The sequence below is a fragment of the Pseudorca crassidens genome, chromosome 7 (assembly GCF_039906515.1).
Source record: "Pseudorca crassidens isolate mPseCra1 chromosome 7, mPseCra1.hap1, whole genome shotgun sequence".
Lineage (NCBI taxonomy): Eukaryota > Metazoa > Chordata > Mammalia > Artiodactyla > Delphinidae > Pseudorca > Pseudorca crassidens.
Window position 1 is genome coordinate 8,920,632 of NC_090302.1, and position 16,611 is coordinate 8,937,242.

General features: G+C 46.2%; 1 protein-coding gene across 22 annotated transcripts in view; it reads right to left on the minus strand.

Annotated features, from left to right (window-relative positions):
- RALGPS1 (Ral GEF with PH domain and SH3 binding motif 1) overlaps positions 1-16,611 on the minus strand; it is a 331,729-nt gene that overhangs the window by 292,157 nt on the left and 22,961 nt on the right. For 17 of the 22 annotated variants that reach the window (XM_067743284.1, XM_067743267.1, XM_067743268.1 and 14 more), the window contains exon 1: positions 424-635. The exons of 1 other annotated variant lie outside the window; for it this stretch is intronic. The gene's annotated coding sequence lies outside the window, so the exon portion shown is untranslated. Of the gene's footprint in view, positions 1-361; positions 636-16,611 lie in introns of those variants that run through there. 4 more of the 22 variants (XM_067743273.1, XM_067743271.1, XM_067743272.1 and 1 more) reach the window with 2 other exon arrangements.

Consider the following 16,611-nt stretch of genomic DNA (forward strand, 5'->3'; position numbering starts at 1 on the left):
CTAGCCCCGCCCCTTGCACCTGTGGTTTCCTCAGGTCCGGTCTCTCCACCCGCTTTGGCCTCACCTCGCTGCCCCCTCCCCCGGTAAACCTGTGGTCCCACCCGGCCCCGCCCCCCGCACCTGCAGCCCCCCCGGCCCCTCCCAACTGCCTCCTCCAGCCCCGCCCCCCGCACCGGCGGCCTTTCCCCACCTCCACCCCCACACTCGCTGTACTCCATACCAAAACCCCCATTCCCACCACACACTTAAAGCCCCCGGCCCGGTCCCCGTGCCCGAGACCGCCGGACACAATCCCTACACCCCCCCCTGCCCCGAGGCCCCTCGCCGGCCCAGCGGCCCCTCGGGGTCCCGCCCCACACACCTGCAGCTCCCTCCGGCCCGGCCCTCAGGGCCCCGCCCCGCCCCGCCAGCCGCTCCTCTCACCGCCCGCTCTCGCCGCCGCCGCCGCAGTCCCGGCCGGTCACCTTGACGCGGGCCGCAATGGCTGCCGTCGCCTCCTCATGGCCCTGGGAGCGGCCCAGGCGGCAGCGGCGCCTTCGCTCGGAGGCCAGGGCCGGGCCAAGCCGGGCCAGGGCCGGGCGCAGCTGGAGCGCGGGCCGACGAGGGAGCGGAGCCGGCGCCCAGCCGCAGTAGGAACCGTCCTCTCCTGGGTCTGAGCGGCGGGCCGCTCAGCCAATCGGCGCGCGGCGCCAGACCAGTCTCCCCAACCAGCTCGTCGCAGAGGCGGAGACACGCAAATCGACCGGCTGGGCGCGCCAGTGCGCAGCCGCTGCAGCCCAGATCCTCCCTGGCCTCGCTCGGCCTGCGCTGCAGCCCTCAGATGTCGTCTCCGCCTTCGAGGATGCTCAACTGCCCGCACACCCTCCTCAGCGCCCCGCCACGCCCATCCCCTTCCTAGAAATAGCAGCGCATCTTATTCCCCATACATCCTTCCAGGTCTCATACAATTTACCCTTGAAACCTCTACCTAGGAGTTATTGTTTTCAACAAAAAATTGTTTTGTGAGAAACATCACCTTAATGCCCATTCTTTACAACTCGGAGGTAGGCACAGAACACAGAACGTCAGAGCCAGAAGAAACCTTCGAGAGCCTCGGGTCCAGCCCGTTTATTTTACAGCTGGGCAAAATTAAGCCCCTCGAGGTGAAGGGACTTGCCCAAGACCACACAAGTGCAAAGCTGAGAAATGAGGTTGTCTGTTGTCTGTCTGCTCTCAGATTCTTTACTCTGCCACGCACGATGAGGTGAGCAGAAGGGTTAAGTCATTTGATCAAAGTCGCAGAGGTAAGTTGTAAAGACAGTTGAAGCCAGTTCTGTGAAGCCCTGTAAGTCGGAACCACAGAAAATCTCTGCTCGGCCTCCCACAGAAAGGAGGCCCTATGTCCTGCGTTACTCTGAATGATTCTTGGACACACAGACAAGTAGAACGTCATTTTGACAATTTTCAAATTCATTTTGCAGTAACATCAGCGTATGGAAAGATTTGGTTACTGTCTTCCCAAAGCTTATGGAAGAAAAAGAGAGAAACGAAAAGAAATAGTGGAAATTAAACCATTTCTAAGTCTTCAGGAATCTCTGAGGGAAATTTCTGCCATGTTGCATTAAGAAAGAATAATCATCAAAGAAGATACTTAGCTATTTTACTTAAAGAGAACAAGAGACAATGTAATGCAATGGTTCATTCTGCTCAGAGCCTCTGGATTCAAAAATGCACAGGGTGGGTGTTGAGTGCAAACTCTGGGGACTTTTGACTGCCTGAATCCAAACTCTGCTTCTGCCACCAGCAAGCTGTGTGTAAGTAAGCAAGTTATTTAACATCTCTGTGCCTCAGTTTCTTTATTGAAAAATAAATATGCTGAAAATAGCACCCTCTTCAGAAAGGCTGCTGGGAGCTTTCAATGAGGTGACACATGGAAGAAGGCCTAGTACCTAACAGGAGCTCAATAAACATTAGCTATTGTTATTTCTACATGTGTGACTTAGGGCAAGCATGGAAGTTCAGCACAGTGCATGTAATATATGCTTGCTAAATGACATCTCTTATTTTTAATATGCTCATGCATAGCTTCTAAGTTTTCTTCAATGAACATAGATTCTTTTGTAATATATCAAAAAGTTATTGTAAACCCAATTTTAAAATGAGAAAAGGATCTGAATAGTTATCCAAAGAAGATCTACAAATGCCAATAAGCACATGGAAAGATGCTCAATGTCATTAGCCATCAAATGCAAATCAAAACCACAATAAGATACCTATTCACACCCATTAGGATGGCCATAGCAAATAAGATGGACAATAACAAGGGTTGGTGAGGAGATGGAGAAATTGGAACCCTCAAACACTGCTAGTGGGAGTGTAAAATGGTGCCACCACTTTGGAAAATAGTACCTTAAAAGTTAAACATAAGGGGCTTCCCTGGTGGCGCAGTGGTTGAGAGTCCGCCTGCCGATGCAGGGGACACGGGTTCGTGCCCCGGTCTGGGAAGATCCCACATGCCGTGGAGCGGCTGGGCCCGTGAGCCATGGCCGCTGAGCCTGCGCGTCCGGAGCCTGTGCTCCGCAACGGGAGAGGCCACAACGGTGAGAGGCCCGCGTACCGCAAAAAAAAAAAAAAAAAAGTTGAACATAGGGTTACCATGTGATCCAAGAATTCCTAGGTATATGCTCAAGAGAAATGAAGACATATGTCCATATAAAAAACTGGTACACAAATGTTCACAATATCCAAAAAGTGGAAATAACCCAGTGTCCATCAGCTGATAAATGGATAAATAAAATGTGGTATATCTATACAATGGAATATAAAAAGAAATGAAGTACTAATGCATGCAATAACATGGATGAACCTTGCAAACATGCTAAGTGAAAAAGCCAGATCACATATGATTCCATTTATATAAAATGTCCAGAATAGGAAAATCTATATATAGAGAGAGTAGATTAGTGGTTGTCTAGGGCTGGGAAGATGCAAGAATTGGGAGTAATGGCTAAGGCATGTGGACTTTCTTTTTGAGATAATGAAAATATTCTAAAATTGGTGATTGCACAACTCTGTGAATATACTGAAAGCCATTGCATTGCACACTTTTAATGGGTGAATTATATAGTGTATGAATTTATCTCAATAAAGCTGTTTTTTAAAAGTTATCAGAAAGTCTGATCAGTCATGTCACTCCTATGCTCAAACACCGTGTAACAGGATGTGGAGAGGATCTTAGCTGCATCTGCTTGGGTTTAGATCACCCACCGTGAAAATGTGATGTGCTGGTGGAATGGGCCAACTCTAAATGAGGGGAAGGAACTTTTGAGCCAGGGGAGGAAAGGAGGGCTGGAAAAGTCACCAAGGCCAGGCCAGCTGCCTCCGCATAGGCTTGTATTTCATGGAGAGCCAAGCTTTGGGACAGTTCAAGGAGATGTTTTCATTAGAGATGTTGATCAACAAGGAAGCTGTGGTAAACAGACTCTAAGGTGGCCCCCATAATCCTCACCTCCCAATGTCTATGGGCTTGTGTGATCCCCTTCCCTGAGTGTGGACAGGACCTGACTTGCTTCTAACCAGCAGAATAAGGCAAAGATTTTAGGTTGTATGTGATTACGTTACATAAGTTGTAAACCATCTAGCTAGGAGACTCTCTCTTGCTGGCTTTGAGGATATAAACAGCCATGTTGTGAGCTGCCCTGTGGAGAAGATCACCCAGCAAGGATCTGAGAGTAACCTGCAGCCAATAGCCAGCAAGAAACTGGGGCCCTCAGTCCAGCAGCCTTCAAGGAACTGAATGGTGCCAATAATCATGTGAGCTCAGAAGCAGATCCTTACCCTGGCAAGCCTCAGATGAGACTGCAGCCCCCGCCAACATGTTGATTATATCCTTGTGAGACCCTGAAGCAGAGGACCCAGCTAAGCTGTGCCAGACTCCTGACGCACAGAAACGTTGACTGACTAAGCCACTGCCCAGCAAGCAAAGAGGATGCCCTCCTGGTGGAACACAGGAAGTCCCTGGAACAAGGTGGTGGCTCAACTGCTAATGATTTCACTGGCGGTGACCTGGGTGGTGATATTTATCCCCGTGGAGGACGATACTGTGGTTGGTGCTATGAGGCCAGTGTTTGAAAAACATGGGGAGGATAATGCCTACAGAGACAGAGGAAGTTAGATGGCTGGTTAAAGCTATGTTTTATTACAGAAGGATGATGAGAGACCAAGAGCTGTTCAGGAGCAGTTAATGGCTAAGTGTGAGAGCCAGAGAGCTCTGGAGGTAGCTTACAAAGAGGCTCTCATCACCTATGCAGTGGAAGGACAGACACATTGAGTGGCAGGCTGAAAACCTGACTATTAGAGTCTAGAGCTCCAGAGATATTTGCTCAGCCAAGACAAGTCTGTTTGGTGAAGGTCAGAGCCCTGGTGGGGAAAACCTAGGACTCTAAATAATGGAATGGAGACATCTGGATGGATGTTCCTGGGGATGTTGACTCTGCAGCATGAACCCGAAGCTCCTCCGGGCTTGCACACTTTTCTTTATTAAGAACCGGAGCTACCACTGTGCTGGCAGGTGCTACAGAAGCCCTTCCCCACAGACAACAGGTGTCCCTACCAGCAGTGCTGCCCCTACCTCCTCTCCAGGTGGCCAGGCTGGTAACTAGGGTTAAATCTCAGCATAACCTGGCTGTTTATGCCCAGGGCCTGATAAGGAAAAAAATAGGCTATATACCTGAAGAATGGAAGAATTAGCCAGCATGTACTGGCAGAAGCCAGGGGAGTACCCCTGGGGTTGAATTTTGAGGGTGCTTGATCAAGGAAGCTAGAATGTAAGACTAGATAAGCAAGAATTCATTGACTTGGGGATACTTTCTCAGGACATGGGATGTAACACCCTAGCAAGGACTCCAGCTACTGGAGTGGCTCTTAGAAGCCTGGAAAGAAGCAATGGCCAATTCTCAGTGAAGCGGAAATACCTAATTGCCCTGGAAGATGGTAGACAAAGTGGCCATGCTGAAATGGTCATACAGTCGATCTTCATTATTCATGTTTCCATATTTGTGAATTAGCCTAGTGCTAAAACTTATTTGCAATCCAAAAATCCACATTCCCAGCACTGTCAAGGTCATTCACAGACAGGCAAAAATTTGAGTCACCCAATGTGTGTCCGGGCAGAGGTCAAATGAGGTGACACTCTTGTTTAGCTCTCACACTGTAAACAACTGTCTTTTTCATGATCTATTTAGTGCCACGTTTTTCACATTTTTATACTTTTTCTTGGTGATTTTGCTGTTTAAAATGGCCCCCAGGCATACTGCCGAAGTGCTGTCCAGGGTTCTAAGCACATCTCAGTAAGATGTGCCTTACTGAGAAAGTGCATGTGTTAGATGAACTTGGTTCAGGCATGAGTTACAGAGCTGCTGGTCGTGAGTTCCGTGTGAAAAGATCACCAATATGTATCACGTAAGGTGTCTTTAAACAGAAACACACATAAAACAAGGGTATGTATTGATTGGTTGGCAAAAATGTTGTGACCAGTGACTCAAAAGAACCTAACCCTGTATTTCCCCTAGGAGCAATGGTTCAGTATTCACTAACTTCGTGTTCTCAGTGACTTTATAGGGCATAATTCCTGAGAATAATGAGTCAACTCTACCTCTCATCGGTAGAGTCTAACTAGTAACCCTTCTGGCAAGGAATGCTGGGAAATGTAGTTCTCCTAAGCGTCCAGACCTTGCGATACATGGGAGGGTATAGAAGAAACAGGGAATGGTTCTAAGTTGCTACAGACAAGCCAGTACAAATATGTTAAACCATTAAACATTCAAGAAATGTTAATGGTTGCCCCAAGGTTTACAATATATATCTTTAGTTAATCAGATCCTATCTTCAAATAATATCATTTCTCATGGAGTGTAAGGAACTTATTACCCTGAGGAAACATGTAATGATGGAAGGAAGTAGCGCCTGTTCCCAGGGCTGAAGGGACAAAGGAAAGTAAGAGTTCTGATCACCAATTCCACTGTGTGGGAGGGGGCATGGTTTTCCCCACACCAACTGGCAATTCTCCAACACCATCTGGGTGTCCTACAGTTCAACTCAATTCTGATTCTGTCTATCCAGAGACAGCATCAAATTCCACAGGTTAAGGGCTCAGTCCCACAGGAATGTCTCTGACTTCAGCCACCAATCGAAAGTCCAGGTTGTTACCTGCTTCTGACCAACTGGCTATAAATCAGAGGTTCCCACAACCCCCTCCCTGGGCTTGATTAATTTGCTAGAGTGGCTCACAAGAACTCAGGAAACTGGGTTACTCAAGAGATTACCAGCTTATTTTGAAAGATATTAAAGGAGAGGGATCAATATACAGTTGAAGAGATTCAGAGGGCAAGGTTCTGAGCAATGGAATTTCTGTCCTCATGGAGTTTCAGGCCTGGCACGGTGGCACATGGAAGCTTTCTAGTTTACCAACCTGGAAGCTCCTTGAACCCCATCCTTTATGATGGAGTTTTATGGAGTCTTCACTACATCAGCACCATGGATTAGATCATCGGCCATTGGTGATTGATTCAGCCTCCAGCCCTTCTTTCTTCCCCAGAGGTCTTGCGGGTGGCACTAAAAGTTCCAACCCTCTATTCATTGGTTCCCCTGGCAATCAGCTCCCCCCATGTTTGGGGGATTCCCAAAAGTCACCTCATTAACACACCAGTTGAAAGGGGCTCATTGTGATAACATGATACCCATTTCATCGTTATGGCTCTGAAGCATTTTTTTCCCCCAGGAACTGGGGACGCGATACCACATATTTTAACAAAAGATGCTGTCCTTTCTCTAATTGCTTAGGAAATTCTAGGGTTTGGGGAGCTGTGAGCCAGGAACCATGAATGAAGACCAAATATATATAAAAAATATATATTTGGTCATCTGAATGACCAAATATATATTTCTTATAAATCACCTATCACAGAATGATTCTAGGTTATCAGAACCTAAAAGTTCAGGGGAAAAAAAAGCCCAGTGAAGCTGATCCACAGAATCATGAGGAACTGAACTGGTTATTGTTCTAAAGCACTAAGTTTTGGGATGGTTTGTTAGGTTGCAATAGATAACTGATACAAATATCTTCACACTCTGTGAACATTCTGAGAGGTCAATCTGCATATCTCTTCTCAAAGCCCTCTTGTGACCGTCTTCCAGTCCTTTTCTTTCCAAATCCCTGACCATCTACCCAGACAATTAGCCATTGCCCTGCCCATGAATCTATATATACCTGCAATTCTGGTCATCTTTCAGCCAATAAAAATGGACAACCAAATGCACTGCCCACTGGGAGGATTTCTCTTTACACCATCTCTTGCATGGGGCTGAGATTTTTTCAGCAGTCATTTCTAGTAGGTGCTAGCACAGGTGGAGGTTGAGGCTCTAAGTTTAGACTGAGGTAGAGGAGGCCATACAGCAGGAGTAGGTGTTACGGGTATAGAGTCACATATTCATACAAGGTATGAATAGTACCTCCTGGACATTCTCGAATCCGATCTCGTATACCATTTCTACTTGATGATTGCTGCTGCCCAAACTTTTGGCTCAGTGGGTCAGATAATGTCCAGTTCTTCAAGGGCAGCTCGGTCACATGGTGACTCAGTGCTCCAGTATTAGGAAATGGAGATATAAAAAAAAATGTTTAATGCAGATAATAAATAATAGTACCCACCTTACAGAGTTGTTCTGAGGACTCAAGGAAATAATGCATGAATAGTGCTTGATATATTGTCTGGCACCTAATGTTCAACAAATGTTTAGTAAGTGTTTAATGAATGGCAGCCGTCATTGATTGGTACATCCATAGTAGTATAGTAGGAGCTTCCCATGTAGGTCTGATGAAAATTAATGTGCCAAACATGTCACATTTTAGCATACCATTTATGTCTCATTGAAATATAATATAGTAACACCCTAGTTCTAGACATCAGTCTTTACACTTAGTGACTGTAAGTCAGTGGTAGATTCAGACCCATTTTCCCTGTGTTCCAAAGTCAGATTTCTAGGTGGATCAGTCTGAGGGCTGGCCCCAGACCCTGGTGAAGTCCCCAAGGCCATCTACGCTGGGAGCCAATTGGCTGACTTTCCCTTGGTACAAACCTCAACCTCTTCAGCAATCTTCTCTATGAAAAAGCCTTTTCAACTTCGGCATTTCTGTAACAGACACTCCAGAAATATTCATTGAATTGAGTTCTACTGCCTCCCCATGGCCATGGGGTAAAATCCAAATTTCTTAGCTTGAAATAAAATATACCTGAACATCTGGCTCCCTATCCACCCTCATCTCCTAATTGCTAGCATTCATAAAGCATTTACAATGTTTCAACTCATTAAATACATGATCTCATTCAATAAACATAGATATCTATAGGTATTCAATATAGAGGCCATTATGTATGTTATTATGTAATGTAATATCATATGTCATATATACATGTGTATATTTTAAGTAGTCTCACACAACATATGTTCCTTTGTAAGTTGCTTTCCTACACTCAACAATATGTCATGGATATTTCTCCATGCCTTAAAGGTTTTATGCATTTATATCATCATTTTAGATGATTCCCTACAATAGCATTGTAGGAATGTATCAGATTTACTGATGGACATTATAAGGGCTTACAACTTTCCGATATTATAATCAACACTGGGATGAATAAATTTGTACATCTGTTATTTGTTAGACTACCTTGTTAGGTTAAATTCTTAAAAGTAGTACCACTGGGCTTCCCTGGTGGCGCAGTGGTTGTGAGTCTGCCTGCCGATGCTGGGGACACGGGTTCGTGCCCCTGTCCGGGAAGATCCCACATGCCGCGGAGCGGCTGGGCCCGTGAGCCATGGCCGCTGAGCCTGTGCGTCCGGAGCCTGTGCTCCGCAACGGCAGAGGCCACAGCAGTGACAGGCCCCCGTACCGCAAAAAAAAAAAAAAAAAGTAGTACCACTGTGTCGAAGGGAATATGCATTTAACTTTTTGAAGCATGGTACCAATCTACCTTCCAGAGATGTTATACTGACTTATAAACCCAACATCAGGTGTGAGTGTCCAATTTTCCCTCACCCTCATCAATGCTGGGTATTGCCAACTGAATAAATAGAAAAACGGTCTCTTGTTATTGCTTTGATTGCTTTCTGCAGAGATAAAGTATCTTTACCATGTACTTATTAGCCTTGAGTATTTCTTCTGGGAATTGCTTCTTTAGGTCCTTTCCCTTTTTAGAATTGGACCATTCATCTTTTCCTTATTAATTTTAAAAAGCTCTTGCACTGGGACTTCCCTGGTGGCACAGTGGTTAAGAATCCACCTGCAAATGCAGGGGACATGGGTTCGAGCTCTGGTCCAGGAAGATCCCACATACCGCAGAGCAACTAAGCCCTTGCACCACAACTACTGAGCCCGCGAGCCACACTACTGAAGCCCACGCGCCTAGAGCCCACGCTCCACAACAAGAGAAGTCGCCGCAGTGAGAAGCCAGCGCACCACAACGAAGAGTAGCCCCTGCTCGTTGCAACTAGAGAAAGGCTGCGTGCAGCGGCGAAGACCCAACACAGCCAAAAATAAATAAAAATAAATAAATTTATAAAGAAAAAAAGCTCTTGTACTATATGTTGCGAAGTGGTTTTTTTGTTTTGTTGTTTTGCTTTTACTGAACATATTTTACATTGTATATAGTCAAACCTATTTTTTCCCTTAGGATTTTTTCTATTTGGTCTTATCCTTAAGAAGATCTTCCCCGCTGCAAAAGCAAATAATCCATCACCATTTTTTCCTAATTAGTTTTTTTCATGGTTTCATTCTTCTACAATTAACTATTTAATTCACCTGAATTTTGCTTCATGGTCTTTTTTAAAAAAATATTTATGTGTTTATTTATTTATTTGGCTGTGCCAGGTCTTAGTTGCGGTACACGGGATCTTTGTTGCTACATGCAGGATTCTTTAGTTGTGGCATGCGGGATCTTTTAGTTGTAGCACGTGGGATCTAGTTCCCTGACCAGGGATCAAACTCCGGCCCCCTGCATTGGGAGCGTGGAGTCTTAGCCACTGGACCACCAGGAAGTCCCTGCTTCATGGTCTTGCCCCCTCTTCACTTAGCTGGGCCTCCTCCCTCCAGCAGGATACAGGTTCTCAAGGGAACTCAAAACTGGACACAGGCCTTAAAGCTGAGGTCTCTATTTACAGGATGTGTCCACTGGCTCCAGCCAATGAATGCAGTTTATATCCAATGCAGAACCAGCAGCATTTCAATGGTTTTTCACAGTGCACCAGGGCTGGCAAAGGCTCTTGACAATGTAATCCTTTTCAGAGACAGTAGGAAGGCATGGTGTCCTGGAATCAAGGTCAGGCCACCTGAGTTCTGCCATCCAGAGCCTGAGAGAGTGGTCATCTTAGTGCCCAGGACAAAGGTAGAGGATACCCTGTCCTGGGACCTCTGGCCTCCTAGAGTTCTCAGGGTTACCAGACCCTGTCGCTGGCTCTCTCGGGGGGATCAGTGAGGCCCCAGCTATCCACACAGAGCCCCCAGGAAGGATGCCATTAAATTCTTTCCATCTGGGCTTAGACCATTATATCCAGATAGCAACTGACACTTTATAAAGGGAAACATTTCCACAAGGAAAACTGTAAGCAGAGAGGCGCTGGGCTTACCTTCAGAGTGGAAGCCTCCAGTCCTTACAGGGACTACAGCTGGTCATCCCCTGACCGCAGTTGGACGTGGGGCCTTTCAACAGAGCATGGTGACAGGAGGTCCCTGGAGCCCCATTCTGGGGAAAGAGGGACCATGCAGTGGAGGGAAAGAAGGGAACTAGCAGTTTAGTTACTGAACACCAATAACATTCCCATTTCGCCACCAGCCTGGCCAGGGTCCAGCAGGGAGGAAGGAGTGCATGAGGTCCCAGTGAGGGGATGCAGTTGTGCTGAAAGGGCAGAAAGGAAGTGGAATGAAGCCAGCAGTCGGCCCCTGCTTTCCCTCCCAAGGATGAGACGCCCAAGACAGGAATCCCTTTGCCCGGCTGAATTAGCACCAGCACCTGTGAGGTTCAGAAAGCCTCAGCTCCCAGCCCCGGAGACTCAGTGATCACAGTGAGAGGATAACCCTCAAAGGGAATGGTGTGAGGCCTCCGAGGAAATTCAGATGCAAAAGTCCAGCCTCAGAGCCCAGATCTCCAAAATGAAAGGTGGCTTTTGATTCTCACATTAATATTTGGAGAAGTAAATGGAGAGAGTGAAGGAGCTGAGGGGTAAAACAAAAATACAACAAAAAATCCCTGAAAATCGCTCCAGGGACCCAGATGTGTGATGAATGGAACGTCTGGCAGAGATAGGCTAGTTAAAATAACGGTCACACAAAAGCAATTCTTTTGCCAAAGACGTGTTCTTCCAAGTTATAGATTCCTCAGTTCCAACAAAATTCTGTCAGAAACATGTCTCCTGATAATATCTGTTAAAGCCCTGAAGTGGAGGGAAGTGGGCAGACAGAAAGAGGAAGGATGTTCCCATGGCCTAGGCTCTAGAGAAAATAGCTTAGAGTCACATTCAGCCTAGAGAAGCCCAAAGAGATGGCTGGAGGGAGCCGGGAATGCTGTGGTTCTTGGGGTAGAACAGAGAGCCGAGGGGCCAACTCCGAGAGGCAGTTTTGGAGCTCAGGATAAGGAAGGACTTTCTATCATGGAAAGCGGTCAAAGTGGAGTCCCCTGGGAGGCAGCCAGTTCCCACAAGCAAGTAGAAACTGGAGATTAGTTACAAGGACTAGGCTAGGGAGTCCTAGTACTGGGAGGCGGGGAGTAGATGGCCTGGGAGGGCCCTTCCCACTCTTAGGAGAGTGCAAGTGTCTTGAGCAACCTGGGGAAGGGGGCAGAATTCAAAATGACTTATCCTCTGATTTGCCCTTTTTTTTTGGGCCGTGCCACGTGGCATGCGAGATCTTAGTTCCCTGACCAGGGATCAAACCCATGCCCCGTGCAGTGGAAGCGTGGAGTCCTAACCACTGGACAGCCAGGGAATGTCCCCTGATTTGCACATTTTAAAGAAAATACACACACACACACACACACACACACACACACGGCACCTGAGGGAGCTGCAAGCAAACTTGCATTATCCATTCTAGCTCAGAGGCCCGGGCTATGCACAGCCACTAGTGGGGTCCAGGGGAGCCCAGGGAAGGACAACAGGGCAAATCTTGCATCAGGACACAAAGAAGAGGGCCCAAGGGCTGATCAGAGTGCCAAGACTGAGGCCAAAAGGGGTGAAGACATGCTTTGAGTGCGGGGACCTCGCTGCCTCCACAGCAAAGCGAGATGGGCTTGTCTACGTAGCCTAAGGGGGTAGCAGCGACATCTAGCTAGCTGCCCTGAAGGGTCATGTCCATAGCCCCTAGAAGCCCAGCCAGACTGTCCTAAAGGCCAAGCTCCTTTAGGGAAGAGGCAGGAACAAGAGAAGCCCTAGTAAGCAACCTCTTTGACAGATGACGGGCGGGGCACCTGTTTGCTGCCTGAGTTGGAAACAGACACAGCTCTGTCCCTGCAGACTCAGGCAGGTTACCCTGCGGGTGACTGCATTATAATCCATTATAATTTAAACATATACCTCCTCCCACTGCCACTTTAGAATAATAGCACATTCTTGACCAATGAAAGCTAGAGCAGCAAGCTTTATTGTGCATCTTCCGTCAAGCACAGCAATCACCCAGTGAGGGCTCCACTGCACTACCCCAAGTTGATAACGTTCCACAACATTAGTTTCCTTTGAGGTGGCCTCTTTCTGCCATTTACTTTGTGTTCTGAAGTTTGGAGTCCCACTTGCTGACAAAACTTATGCAAGCTAGGCCTGCCTTGCAGAACAAAAGGAAAACATCACAGAGATATTTAATTATGAGTCACTGAGGCTTGAGGGGTTTTCAAGGAAATGGTCCGGGGATTGGTTGGTGGTTGCTAACACTGAAAGGACATCACGGACATCCCTGCAGCCAGGTGGGGATAATTATGAACTATGATGGGAAGAAAGCAATGCGAGCACAGATCATGACTTAGGACAAATGAAGAGCCAGCTACTGCCAATGGCCTTTGCCAGCAAAGCAGCTCAATGCGGTCTACACCACATCTGCTCCAATTCAGTTTATCTGCTTCAGGTGCTGTTCTCATTGCCAGGACCGCATCCCCTTGGGATCGTTCCTCTAACCCTGCCTGAGAGGCTCGTCCCTGATTCTTGATGTTGGGTGACTATTCCAGCCTCAGGGAAAAAGCAAACCTACAGAAGCCACTGCCTCACAACTTATCTGAGCCATGAGTGCAGCTTCAACGTTTTACAGACAAACTGGGGCTGAAGAGGGTATCAGGCAAAGGTATGGCTAGAAGCCAGACCTCCAGATTCACGCAAGTCGATGCACTTTCTCCATCATGCTCTTAGTACCTGCAGAATCCCGCAGGCTGCCAGCTAGCAATGAAGCCAGTTCCTACGTGGACCTCTTACACCACGCACCATCGCACTGCCTGCTCGACCGTAAAGGTGACAACCTGTTCTACAGCAAGGAGCAAGTCAGCTCTATCAGCACAGGAGCTAAATTTAATCCTGGCCCGCTTCCCAGCCACACTGCCCTGCTTGACCCTCCCAGAATATCTGCTTTTGCTCATTCATTCAATCCTGCCTGTGCGCCTGCTGTGATGCCAGGCTCTGTGGGCTAAGGATATACAGGTGAGGGAGACAGTACAGGATCCCTGCTGTTATGGAGCTTGCAGGCTAGAGGGAGAAACATTAATTGAATAATCTCACTAATCAATACACAGCTACCAGTTTTTCAGAGCAATGAATTACGCTGTAGGGCTGGAGGAACACAGCTCAACAAAGGGCTCTGTTAAAGGGGCCTGACCTAGAAGGGCTGCTGCAGGGCTCCCTGCCGGAGGGAGGCCTGAGCTATTAATAAAATCTGGGGAGGAGGAGTTAACTGGCTTCTCGGGAGAAGACGTTATACCGAACAGAAGTTCGTGGGCCAAACAAACCAAAAGGTCGAAGTTTGGAGCAGAGAAACGTTTATTTTAGCGCCAAGCAAGGAGGACGGTGGCAGAACTGGGGGTGAAGGCTGCAGGGTGTGTGACTTTCTTCTGACTGGTTGGTGTTAACAGGGTAGTGCTCCAGGACTCTGGTGCTCCGCCTGAATAACTCCACCTGGGGGGGCCTTAGTTCCCGCAGAACTCAAAGGTATATTGTTATGTATATATCCCTTGAGGAGGGACCAGGCGCTGCCCGTAGCTGACTACAGTTTCTTGACTGCTCCTCCTCTGTTTCTGCAATCCTTCCCTTTTCTGATTAGCAACCGTTTGAATCTGCGCTTTGGTACTCAGGGAAGGTTTAGGAGGCTGAAACCTTCCTCCTGAAAACAATAAATGGGGGACATGGAAAGGCTTCCGTACCCAGGAGGACGCCACAGGGTCTTGCTCAGTTTCAGAGAGCTGGAGGCAGGAGACAGGGCGTGTGCACCTCCAAGCTCTGTGGTGGGAGTGAACAAGGCACATTCGATGGAGCCAGAGGGTACTTCGGCAGGAAAATGCGGAAAGGGTTCACCAGCGATCCTGGCTGCAGACTTCGGCCCCCTGACAATCCAGTCTCTACCCCACATGGTAAAGGTCAGAGACAGATCTGCTGCTTTCTCGTCTTTGCAGCAGCACGGTGGCACAAGAGCTTCTTAGGAAATCCTAACCTTTCAAAAACAGTGGTTAACAGAAACTATGACACCGGAGGATGTTTGTTAGAGCCTGTGAAACTCAGGGGGCCAGAAGAGGTAAATCCGGAGGAAGACCACAGCACATCTGCTCTAGCAGCATTTTTATTTACAAACAGCAATTTCCATTGACTTTATACCATAAAAAAGCCATTTACAAGCAAGAAACAAGAATTCAGAACAAAATTAAGCAGCACTGAAGTATTCATGTCACAAATCTAAAACAAAATGAATACAAGAGTAAAATATCATTTGAATAAATAGTCTTAAATTCATGCTATAAAATAATCCTTAATGGCAAGTTACTAGTTGATACAGCATCCGCTTAGCTAGCTTCATTTACTTCATATGGTGATGAAGTGTGGAGTTGTGAGGTTACCAGTTTATATTGCAAGATAATGACACTGTGTTAAGTCATTCAAATTGCTCAACCATTTATAACGGAAAAAAATGTTAGCCCTACTAATAAAAGTGGTGAGAGAGATGGTTTTCACATTAGGAAAATGGTCATTCTCGAAGAAACCAGGTAAGTTTACCTCTTACTATACTCAGGGCAGCAACCAAAGGCTTGGGCAGCAAGTCCAAAGGTTGAATTCACAGCATACTTGTCACTGAGGGGCAGCAAGAGGTCTGTTTACTGAATCTGCTGCAAGGCTAACTCCAGGACTTGATAGAGAACTACACCAGCCCTGTCTGTGCCAGACCCAAGGGGAACCAGAGAGAAAAGGTTCTCTTGTGGGCCGAGAAGTCAAGCACTGGGCAGAAACAGTGGAAACACTCTGGCACTTACTGAAGAGACGTATGTGACGAGTGACAACCATTACAAATTTCGAACAATGTGAATGACTCTTCTGAACTTTCAGTTCAGTTGCACTGAGTAATATGAAACCTATGATTTATGAACTAGATAGTTTCATATAAAGAATTTACATAATTCCCCAATACTTTCATATATAAAATTTAATAAATAACCCTGACCAGTCTAGAAGCACCATTCAAGGGGCATGTGCCCTTGGAAAATAGTTTAGGTGTTGCATATTTGAGTCCCTTTCAGTGGAGGCTTCACAGGAAACCATTACAGAATTTAACAATAACGACGACGACGACAACAAAAAAAATCACAGTCACTAATGGAAAACATTGTTAAAATAAAATACATTGATTTCTTTAAAGTAAAGCTCATTCACATAGATGATGCCCTCCCAGCCCTTGTTTTGTGTTCCTGCAAATTCTTCCTAGAGTCTAGGCTGTAAAAACAAAAGTAAAAACAAAACCACACACAAAAATATGCAGGCCTATGGTCTGGGCTAGGGGAAAAACAAAGACTTGTTATAACTGCTATCATTAGAAAAGACATCTACTCATGCTCTGGAAGATTTAGAAGTTAGCAATTTAGTTCTACAGTATATTCTGCTTAACAGTGAACCGACAGTATCCTTTCTGCTGTTAAAAAAAAAAAAAGAAAGAAAGAACAAACAAAAAACAAAACTGCCAAGGCAGAGCCAATTGGGAGGCTTTCCACTGACCCCAAAATTAACTTGACTTCATATACTGTATTTACAAATATAATTTCTAAATGTATTTACAGCTTTAGTAGAAATTAGAGGGTAGAGAACTGATTAGAATGAAAATAACTGTTTAAAACCACACACATTAGTAAAAGTATAAAATTCTTTGTTTTCACAGTTTGTAATAACAGGTTAAACACCTATAGAAAAGGACGCTGTCACTGTCTTCACATTGTCTACGTATTTGAAAAGGTAGCTCAAGAAGAGACTCAATTATGAACAAACCTATATGAATTCAGGATATATTTTACTGTAAAAGATTTCTTCACGTATCACTTTTATCTTAATTGATTTTTGCATTTGTTATAAATG